This window comes from Leptinotarsa decemlineata, unplaced genomic scaffold (assembly GCF_025532065.1).
Source record: "Leptinotarsa decemlineata unplaced genomic scaffold, Ldec_3_MD MMD2_tig00078422_RagTag_RagTag, whole genome shotgun sequence".
NCBI classification, from domain to species: domain Eukaryota; kingdom Metazoa; phylum Arthropoda; class Insecta; order Coleoptera; family Chrysomelidae; genus Leptinotarsa; species Leptinotarsa decemlineata.
Genome location: NW_027412747.1, coordinates 3,865,608 through 3,876,521, shown reverse-complemented (window position 1 = coordinate 3,876,521; position 10,914 = coordinate 3,865,608). Strand labels below are relative to the sequence as shown.

General features: G+C 34.8%; 1 long non-coding RNA gene across 1 annotated transcript; it reads left to right on the top strand.

Annotated features, from left to right (window-relative positions):
- Positions 1-1,809: 1,809 nt before the first annotated feature.
- On the top strand, positions 1,810-9,403 carry LOC141487312 (uncharacterized). The gene is made up of 3 exons (XR_012468322.1): positions 1,810-4,929; positions 4,986-6,828; positions 8,394-9,403. It is a non-coding gene; the product is annotated as an uncharacterized lncRNA (long non-coding RNA).
- Positions 9,404-10,914: the final 1,511 nt, after the last annotated feature.

The window sequence follows — 10,914 nt, the reverse complement described above, 5'->3', positions numbered from 1 at the left end:
TGATGAAAATTATTTGCAAAACAATGAAATTGATAATTTTGAAGGAGAAAATTTTCAAATACCTGCCTCATCAGCCCAAAATGTGACTTAAATTCTATTTGTTCAAAACCTAAATTACCTTTTATAAAAATACCTCAGTTCAACTTGAGAATCTTGATAGATTCCGGAGCTAGTAATAGTATTATAAATCCAGATCCCGCTCAACAATATTTCTCCAAGTTTGAATTTCTCCAACCGTTCACAATTGAATCTATAAATCAAACAATAAAAGACGACAAGAATATCTCATATCCAATTTTAAAAGAATACGGAATAAATAACAAGATACACTTTCATGCAATTCAATGGCACGATAGATTCCACGCTTTATTAGGAAGTCATGATTTTCAAATGCTCAAAGCAAAAATAAATTACGAAAACCAAACCCTTGAGATTACAGGAAATTAAATTCCATTCTTTATAGAATTAAATCCTGACAATTTTATACCTCACACTACAAAAATGGATAATCACTTAAAATTCCCCATTAATATTGAAAACGGTCCAGTTTTACTTCCAGAAATGAAAATTGGAAAAACCTATATTCCCGAATCAATAGTTAATGCTGATAGAGGATACTGCGAATTACCTATCGAAGTAAACGAATCAGAAATTCATTTTCATCAGCCGATTAATGTTGAACCAATTGTCGATATGAAAATTAGAAAACCTATGAAAATAAAACATAACTTTGATTTCAAAAAGAATATCCGAAAAGAACACCTCAATCCAGAAGAATACAAAAGTATTCTTGAATTATGCCACGAAAATAACGACATATTTTATAATAGCGATTCTCAATGAACTTTTACGAATGCTATCAAACATAACATAAGGACTACTGATGACGATCCTATATATTGTAAATCTTTTAGATATCCTTATCATTTGGAAAATGAAATTCAAAACGAAATTCAAAAATTATTAGAAGATAAAATAATGAGACCATCTATTTCACCGTATAGCTCACCTGAAGCTTGACGCTTCAGGACAAAGAAAAATGCGACTTATAATAGACTATAGAAAACTTAATGCGAAAACAATAGAAGATAAATATCCATTACCACGAATTGATAAGATTTTAGATAACCTTGGTAAATGTGTTTATTTTTCAACCCTCGATTTGGCACAAGGTTTTCATCAAATTGAAATGAGCCCGGAAAGTATTGAAAAAACCGCATTTTCAGTAAATAACGGCCACTATGAATATACCCGTATGCCTTGTCTACATGGATGATGTAATATTTTCAAAATCGCTTCACGATCATAAAATTAATTTAAAACAAATATTTGACAGATTTCGTGAATTCAATTTGAAAATTCAGTTGGATAAGTCATAAAAGAAGTTGCTTTCTTAGGACACATTATAACACCTGAAGGAATCAAACCTAATCCTATAAAAATCAAAGCTGTACACTACAGCAAAGGAAATAAAAGCCTTTCTACATACATAGAAACATTCCATAAATGTAAAGAATTATTAACTAACGCCCCTGTGATAGCTTATCCAGATTTTTCCAAACCTTTTCAGCTTAATACTGACGCTAGTAACATTGCAATAGGAGGAGTTTTATCACAAAATAATCACCCTATTGCTTACCATAAATATTCCATTATGGTTGATTATCTCCTAAATAGACTTTCGAACTTTCCAAAATATTTACTAACCACCAAGAATCGACTTAGATTAGCACTATAAATATTTGACACTGCAGCGCCTCAATATTCATTATTCATCTTGGTTTTTAAACTAGTGAATGTACCAAACTGTATTGTCACGTAATAAATTGTTTTTGAAAAGTTTATTTCCGAAGCAAGTTATTTAATTATATATATGAAATGATATAAAATTAAGGAAAGTTAGGTTAGGTTAGGTATTCACTCTGCTGGAAAATAATTCCATGAAATTCAAAACATAAAAATGAGTACTATTCTGATCATTTCCAATTTGATTTCATGTTTAAGAACTACCTGTAGACAGCTGTTTCAGCCTGTTGGGCATGTCAGTAACGGGCAGGCAGTCATCGATTGAAGACAAAATGTGTTTTCCCATGCCACCCCTGGTTTGAGTGCCCTGAGATAGAATCTTCCCCAAACGGTAACTGTGTGCAGAAGCTAGAAATATATTTGGTAATTGAACCCCATCGAAGGAAATATTCGCTACAACGATTTTTTGCAGTTGGCCTATCGAAGAGCATGACGTAAGATTCAGATGAGTTTACAGAGAGAGACAGTATTCACTTGATTCAGTGATCAGAGAGTGGAGATCGTGACTCATTTGATCTAGCGCAGTATTGAGTGAATTTTCATCAAATTTTAAATATAACAGCGTATCGTCGGCGTAACAATGCATGGAAGTATCAAGAAGGCACTGTGAGAACTGAGAAGTTTATAAAACAAAGAGAAGTGGGCCTAAAATCGATGCATCTATCCTTGAGAGACCCCATTATTTATTTTAAGGGTGGTAGATTTTTTGTTATTAGTTATACATATTGAGAACGATTAAGCTGGTAAATTTCAAACAGAGTTATCACTCCGGAGGCAAAAACCCAGGTATTTCAGTATTGTCAGAAGCAGAGAGTAGTTAATTCGATCAAATGCTTTAGAGTAGTCCAGTAATTCCAACAGACAGAGTTTGTTATTGTTGACAGAACAATGCAAATCATCTTTTGAAAGAGTTGTTGTGCAGTTGTGGTTCGTCCTCAACCCTGATTGACAGGTTGGTATTATGTTGAAAATCACTTCAACTAGTTAGGTACGCATCTGCGAGTTCAAAATTTTCTCAAATGCTTTAGATATGGCACACAAAATATTAAACGGGCGAAGGTTAGTCATATTCTCTGCATTGCTTATTTTAGCTAGTGGAAGAATAGGCGAATGTTTCCAGATTGTCGAGTATATTTTTAGGAGAGATTAACCTTTCACTTCTCCATCTTGATATAAAAAATGTGGCAATTTTCCAAAGAAAGAAAGGAATCAATTATACAAACATGTAAGGATCATGCAAAGAAGTAATTTTCAGATACAAAACTGGAAGAAAAAGTCCTCTCGAAACAGATATTTTCATATAAACATTGAAATACATGAAAGAAAAAAACTTTCTGAGAAAATACCTTTGTATGAACGCTGAATTATACGAAAAATACTTTTCTCCATTCCGTTTGTATTCCATATATTCGTAATGGAATCAAATCAGATATCATTCACAGAAGTAAGTGGAATTTCACTTCTTTCAATAATTATATTGTGTTATATTGTGTTATATGAAAGTAGCTATTTCGAGGAGGTTTTTCTTCCAGTATTTTTCTGAAAGTTACTCCTTTGCATCATAGTAGATATCTAAGGCCGTTTGAGGACCTCCCCCCCCCAATTGACATCGACCTTGAATGACGTCATACGACCTAGAGGTACGTGTCAGACGATAGGACCTCGAACATGGATGTTGACATGAGATTTATGTCTATCCCCAGTTGGTGACCCTGATGTCTGACCTCGAAAGATACCTCACCACTTTGATCTATACACTTTAAATACGACATCGAACATGCGGTTCAACCTTGAGATTCAACCTTACTCGATACGTGACCTCGATATTTGACCTTGATTGATATCACATCATATGATCTCGACCCTATGAGAGATGAGGGAATCTTCCAAAGAAAGGAAGGAAGTAATCAATTTAAAAATAAGTAACTCTATACATGGATGTGTAGATCATGAGGTGAGGATCCCTCTTCCTTTTTTTTGTATCAAGATGGAGGAGTAGAAAGCCAAAAACTTTCTTTCCCAAAAATTAATCACTTCTAGAAATATAACCCCTTCAATTCAAATAAGATTTCTCTTGGCTGGGATTAAATCAAATAGGTGAATGAATGTCATTACGATGTCATCGATGACATAAGCAGATCAAGCTTATTCCGTGACATTAAAAATCGTAATTCATGAATGAATTGTGTGTATTTTCTATAATGTTATCCAATTTGGTACTGAAAAGCCTTGGGGCAAGTGTCTTAAGGCGAAACATCGATGTATACCAGTGGGGATGACAGTGTTCCATGTAAGTGCAATTTGTTACCATTCATTTGAAGTAGAACTCATGTGAATGATATCTGATTTTTATTCCACAACGAATGTTTGAAATACAAACTGAGTAGAGAAAAGTATCTTCTGTATAATTCAGTGTTCATATAGAAGTATTTGTTTCGAAAGATTTTTTTTGTTTCGTGTAATTCAATGTTTATATGAAAGTAGCTGTTTCAGGAGGACTTTCTTTCAGTTTGTGTCTGAAAAATACTTCTTCGCATGATCTACACATCCATGTATAGAGTTACTTATTTTCAAATTGATTACTTCCTTCCTTTCTTTGGAAGATTGCCTCATCCTTTTTTTTGTGTCAAGATGGAGTAGTAGAAAGCCAAAAGCTTTCTTTCCCAAAAATTAATCACTCCTAAAAATATAACCCCTTCAATTCAAACCTTGAACATGTAGTTTAAAATTCGACTCTTTGACTCCGTCATTTTCATCGAGTCGGAGTGGGGGGGGGGAATGTACTTTCATTAGGAGAGTGGTGTGAATGAATGAATCTTCTGGTTTATATAATTTCAAACGAAATGTATATGTGTGATGACTGTGGAAAAAGTTTCACACGTAATGACAACCTGCGTCATCATCAGCGCGATTCCTGTACATTGATGAATTATGAGGACCATCAACCGAGAATGATGAAGGAGCACCAACCACGAAGAGGCTTAGGATGAATTCCCCAACACTTCCGCCAATACAGACTTGCCAGTGCTGCAATTTCAAGTGATCAGATGAATGTACATCGGAGAACCTTGCAGCATAGAACGAATGCATGTGTGCATTACGGAGAGGGGGTTAAAATCGTAGGTACAGCTTTCAAGTGTAGAATTGAGTGTGTGAAAAAATGAACTATATATTTTTAGGTTGGACAATTGAGAAAATGTTGTATTTGGAGGTGAATGTTAATAAGTATAACCCCCTTGGTGGATTATCTTACGTCAAACTTCCCAAGTTCATCGAATCCACGAAAAGTGTGGTGAATGTTGTGAATCAGGACCATTACTGCTTTGCATGGGCTGTAACTTCAACTTTGTATCCTGCCAGTGCGAGAGTCTGTGAAATTTCGTCATACCCCCATTTCTCAATCGTATTGAATGTAGCAGGTATGGATTTTCTAGTTAAATTGAAAGATATCCCCAAATTTGAGGTTATGAATGAATGTTCCATCAATGTTTATGGACTTTCAAAAATGGCAAAATAGAATTTGAAGTTGTAGGCCCATTACACTATTCAAAATCTAGGCTTAACAGTCATGTGAATATGTTGAATATCACAGATGAATCCGGTAATAGTCATTATTGTTGGATGAAGGATTTATCGAGACTAGTATCATCCCAAATATCTGCACACCACCCCAAAAAATATTTTTGTGATGGTTGTTTATTGTACTTCAGTGATAAGCGGGCTCTATTACGACATCAGTTGAATGAATGTAATCACATTTCAACAACAACGCCGAACACAAGTTTCAGAAGTGACAAATTTGGTAAATGTGTACCTGATAATATTTTGAAATTTGAAAATTTCGAAAAACGATTGAAAGTTCAATTCGTTGTGTATGCTGATTTTGAATCTATTTTGAAACTAGTGCACATAAATGAATCAAATCCTGCATAATATTTCACAAATAAAACTTATCTACATGAGCCATATGCTCTTTTCATGATTCAATTTCTAAATTTCTGTATTATATAGAGGTGCTGACGCAGCTAAAGTTTTTGTTTCAAACTTGGAGGCTGACGTAACCAATATCTATCACAAATATTTGAAAAATATGGTTCCGATGAGTCCTTCGACTGCTGAGGAAGAACATGACTTCAATATTGTCACCACATGTGGTATATGTGGAAATTAATTTGAAGAGGGTGATATTAAAGTACATGACCACTGCCATCTAACGGGAAAAAAAGAAATGAAACTACTAATTCCATTTGTAATCTCAATTTCAAATTGCCCGACTTCATTCCAATTATTTTCCATAATCTCAGCGGGTATGACTGTCACCTATTCATTACAGAGTTATGTACTAATGAAAATAAAGTTGATGTCATCGCTCAAACTAAAGAGAAATATGTTTCTTTCACGAAACATCTATTCATGGAAAATACATTCTATCGAAATGGGCAAATTGAAAAAAATATTTGAAATTGAGATTTGTGGATAGTTTAAAATTTTTGGCTGCATCTCTACAAGAGTTGGACGATAATTTGGATGAAAAACATTTCGTGAAAATCAGAAAATATTTTCCAGAAAATAATAAATTTCAGCTAATGAGGCAGAAAGGTGGTTTTCCATACAACTGTATCGATTGTTTGGATAAATTGAATCATTCAAGTATACCATCGCAGGTGGACTTTTATGATAAACTAAATGAGAAGAATATTTCTAATGAGGATTATGATAGAGTGAAATAGGTATGGGGCATGTTCAGTTGTCGTGATTTAGGTGAATATTGTGACATTTACTTGAAATCTGATGTTCTGTTGTGTGATATTTTTGAAAATTTCAGCCAATGTTCGAAAAGGAAGCATATTGCAAATAATCAATTTCTTCCAAATAACAATCCCGACGAACCTTCATGAATGCATAGTACCTTTGTGTCAATCGCTACCTGTTGGTGGATTTACTTGGTTGACCACCGATGAAATAAGTCAACTAGACACAAATAGCGTCCCAAATGATAACCGTCAAGGATACATTTTTGAAGTAGGTATGCACTATCTTATAGAATTGCACGATTTACATTCAGATTCACCATTTTTGGTGTGAAGTATTATACCACCTGGTTCAAAGTCTAAAATTCCCTAACGGATACCAAATTTGAATGATGAAAAAATTATTGTTCACTATAGAAATTTGAAACAGGCGGTTCGTAATGGTTTATTGGTGATGAGAACTCATAGAATTCTCAGATTCAATCAATCACCATGGTTGAAAAAATATATCGACTTGTATACGACTCTGAGGAATAATGCTAAGAATAAGTTTAAGAAGAACTATTTCAAACTGAACGTGAATTCCATATATGGTAAAACAATGGAGAATGTTAATAGAAGAGACATTCGACTTGTTACACATTGGTAATCTATCAGATGTATGGGTGCCAACGCTCTTATAGCTCGTTCCAATTTCAATAATTATCCATATTTTCGGAAGACTTCGTCGTTATTCATATGGGTAGAGTTAGGGTTTGCTACAATAAACCGTTGTATTTGGGGTTTTTCATATTGTATATGTCGAAAACTGTTATTTACGATTTTTTCTATGATGTCATCAAAAAGCTTCTCTTCTCTATACCGATACGGATTCTTTGACATTGAAAATGATGACTGATAATTTATATGATTTCATGACTGAGAACATTGATAAATATGACACTTCCAATTATTCGATGGATAATGAATTCAATGTGTCAGTAAGGAAATCGATGCTAGGAAAGATGAAAGATGAACTTCCGAATGATTCCATCATTAGTTTCCACGGCACAGGTGCCAAAGCTTATCACGTTAAAAGTGTATCAGATGAAATAAAGGGCAAAAGGTATAAAAAAATCCGGTATAAGAAATCAAATATCAGTTGACGATTACATAAGGATTGTTGAAAAAGGTGGTACAATATTGCGGAAGATGAATATATTTCGAAGTGATTTACATGAGGTATATACACTGATGTGCAATAAAGTTGCTCTATCATGTAAGGATGATGAAAGATTCATAATACCTAATACCACCAAGATATTACCTTGGGGGCATAATGACATCAAGTTTTATCAAACGAGCCCCAATCAAAATTTCAGAATTCTTTTGGAAGTGTTGAAAGATGATAGCAATGCTGGTAATGGAAGATTAGATATCCTCATCAAATTATTGGAAGAGCAATTGACTAATTGAGTAATGAAATTATGTTTCCATTTTTTTTAATATTCAACAAAAATTGGAAAATTCATACCAATTGAATATTGTTATTAAATGTTACCGTTCTCTCAAAATTCATCCCCATCACACCCCCACACCGCATAACAACTGATGGTGGGGGTTGTAGAGGGAGAAGTGGGAGTTTATCCTTTTAAAAAAAGGAGAGGAGGCCAAAGCACATCACTCGCTTGCAGTATTCTTTCGAATCAACTTACCTCCAGTATCCAATCGAGCCAATCTGCCTTCAGCAACACGTGTCATTTAGTTTAGTCTAGTTATTCAATATAACATAGTTGAATACTTTCAATAACTATTTATATTTATATTCTATTGACGTATATTTTGATTTTTTTTCAGAAGCATGTCTATCTTACGGTATGTCCTAACTGAATCCCAGCGGGACGAGGCCATGCGCAGGAGGGTGGTTGTTCATCAGGACGTGGTGATTCAGCCACCTAAGACTCAGACGACAACGATGGTCCGACGACGACGCCCAACGTTAAGTCTCTCTTCCGTGACTTCAACCCAGATCAGGAAGCGGATTCAATGATGGACCTATACATCGAGGCGGTACCGACGTCTCAGAGTTTGGAAGGACTTTAAGATACGTTGATTCCAAACTTGGAGGAGCCACTGCCAGACCTTCTGGGGTTATCGGATGTGGAAGACGTGACGTTGACACCGCTACTTGAGATGTTATCTCAGATTGACTCTGAGGACGAGTTTGAAAACCCGAAGAAGCGGATACGGGGCAACAACAAGACGGAACCACCATCCGCGAAGTCGAAGCCATCAATCAGGAGGAAGGGCGATAAGCTGAGCGTCTTCAGAAAAAGATGCGAAAAAACATGGCCAATAGAGCTTGGCCAGAAGCAACCCGTCCTTCGGAAGGATCAAACGCTGGACCATCCTTTCCTGTAGCTCCCGTCCACCATGTGCAAGTGGTCGTAGATGTCCACCGTGAAGCTAGTCCCACTCCGTTACCACATCAGGATGGGACATCAACCTCACCAGCCCTTTCAGAGGAAAACATTCCTTCGCCCACTCGAGAAGTCGCTGCGGAAGTTCCTCTGTCACAGAGCACATGTGAGGACCGGAAAGTTGTTTATTCTTTGTCATATGCGATCTGTGATGGATGAATTGAGCAAGAAGTGACAGCGCCGAGGTGAGTGCGGTTCCCGCCGCAGAGCCATGATTGCAAAAATTGAAGGCATTCAGGCTCAGAAGCGGGAATTAGATAAGCAACTCTCTAGCATTGAAGCGGATCTTCACAAGGAAAATGAGCTTGAAAGCGAGCTATTGGCTCACATTGTGAAGTACGAGCCTCAGGTGTGGCGATGGAAGGATATGATTGCCGGTTTGCCAACGGATTTGTAAATATGTGTATATATATATATATATATATATATATATATATATATATATATATATATATATATATATATATATATATATATATATATATATATATATATATATATATATATATATATATATATATATATATATATATATAGTGCATGTTAATTTTAAAATATATTTGAGTTGTAATTGAAATATGTTTTGCATGTTAATTTTGAGGTTGTAATTTTTTTTCATGATGGAATTAAATAATAAATAAACAAGGAATTGATAGGAGTGCATATATACTTTGGTTGTTGCACACAGAATATTGCGTGGTTGGGGCAGTATTTATTCCTTCAATCTAGTCATGTTGTAGCCATATTTAGCATGTAGAAATTAATTACAGTATTCAAGTATTCATTTGTGTTGCAGAATGAAGATTGTTCCTTTATGATGGATGAGTCCACTGTATATAACCATGTAGTAGTTGTTATTTAAAAACATTCGAGTTTGTTTACTTGTCAAAATATACGTTCCAAACAAGTCATCAAGTATATTTAATTATATTCAATCTAATACAAATTGTATCAGGTTATGGGCCCAGAATTGCACATTCGAACATTTATGTTGTTCTTGTACTGCAATTAGAAGGCAGAATAAGTTAGATATATCTTTTCCTGATAAAATGTCCATATCAAATACTGCCGTCTCAGCCTCTTTCGAAAAACTCTGTGGAAGTGAAAATTATATCGACTGGAAGTACGCCATGGGGCAGTGCTACCTATCCAATAACGCCCTCGCCTTTTTCTTCGAAGAAATTCGCTATGAAATGAGTGGTGAGCAAGTAGTTATTGTTCGAAAACACGGCATAACTTACACATATAACGATGATATCATTGGGACAAACGCATGCAAATTCGCTACTACCGATAGGATGGGGTATTGATGTGAATAAACAAGATATACTGGATTCTGTCAGCAATGTATTCAGCGGTAAATTACCCTTGAAGTATCCCATGGGTTTTACTGAAGATTACAATAAGGGGATAATGAATGTAAAGCAGGAGCTTGTAACCCCCCAAATTTTGAAAAGGCAAATTTAATAATTCTAAATTTGGGATGCCAACACCTTTTGCTGATAGGCTGCTCAGTTTGATACGGGAGGGTGTGAGTAAGTTCAACACAGGTCGGATTAATAGCTATAACAGATTAGTTTACTATTAATCAAATAAACCATGAGTTTACTTGACTAATTCTAATATTTGGGAGCCAGGTTGCAAAAGGCAAAACCAAAGAGAAAGATATGACTTGTACCTAGCTTGGATTGAAAGGCAAAATAAATATAAAAAAATTAACAACTTTATTTCCTTTTTTACAAAATGGCTCCAAGCCGGAAATATATATATATATATATATATATATATATATATATATATATATATATATATATATATATATATAAAGATGGTAATATAATATTAGAAATATAAAATAATAAAAAAATTCAGAATATTTACAGTGTCGATGGTTGTCT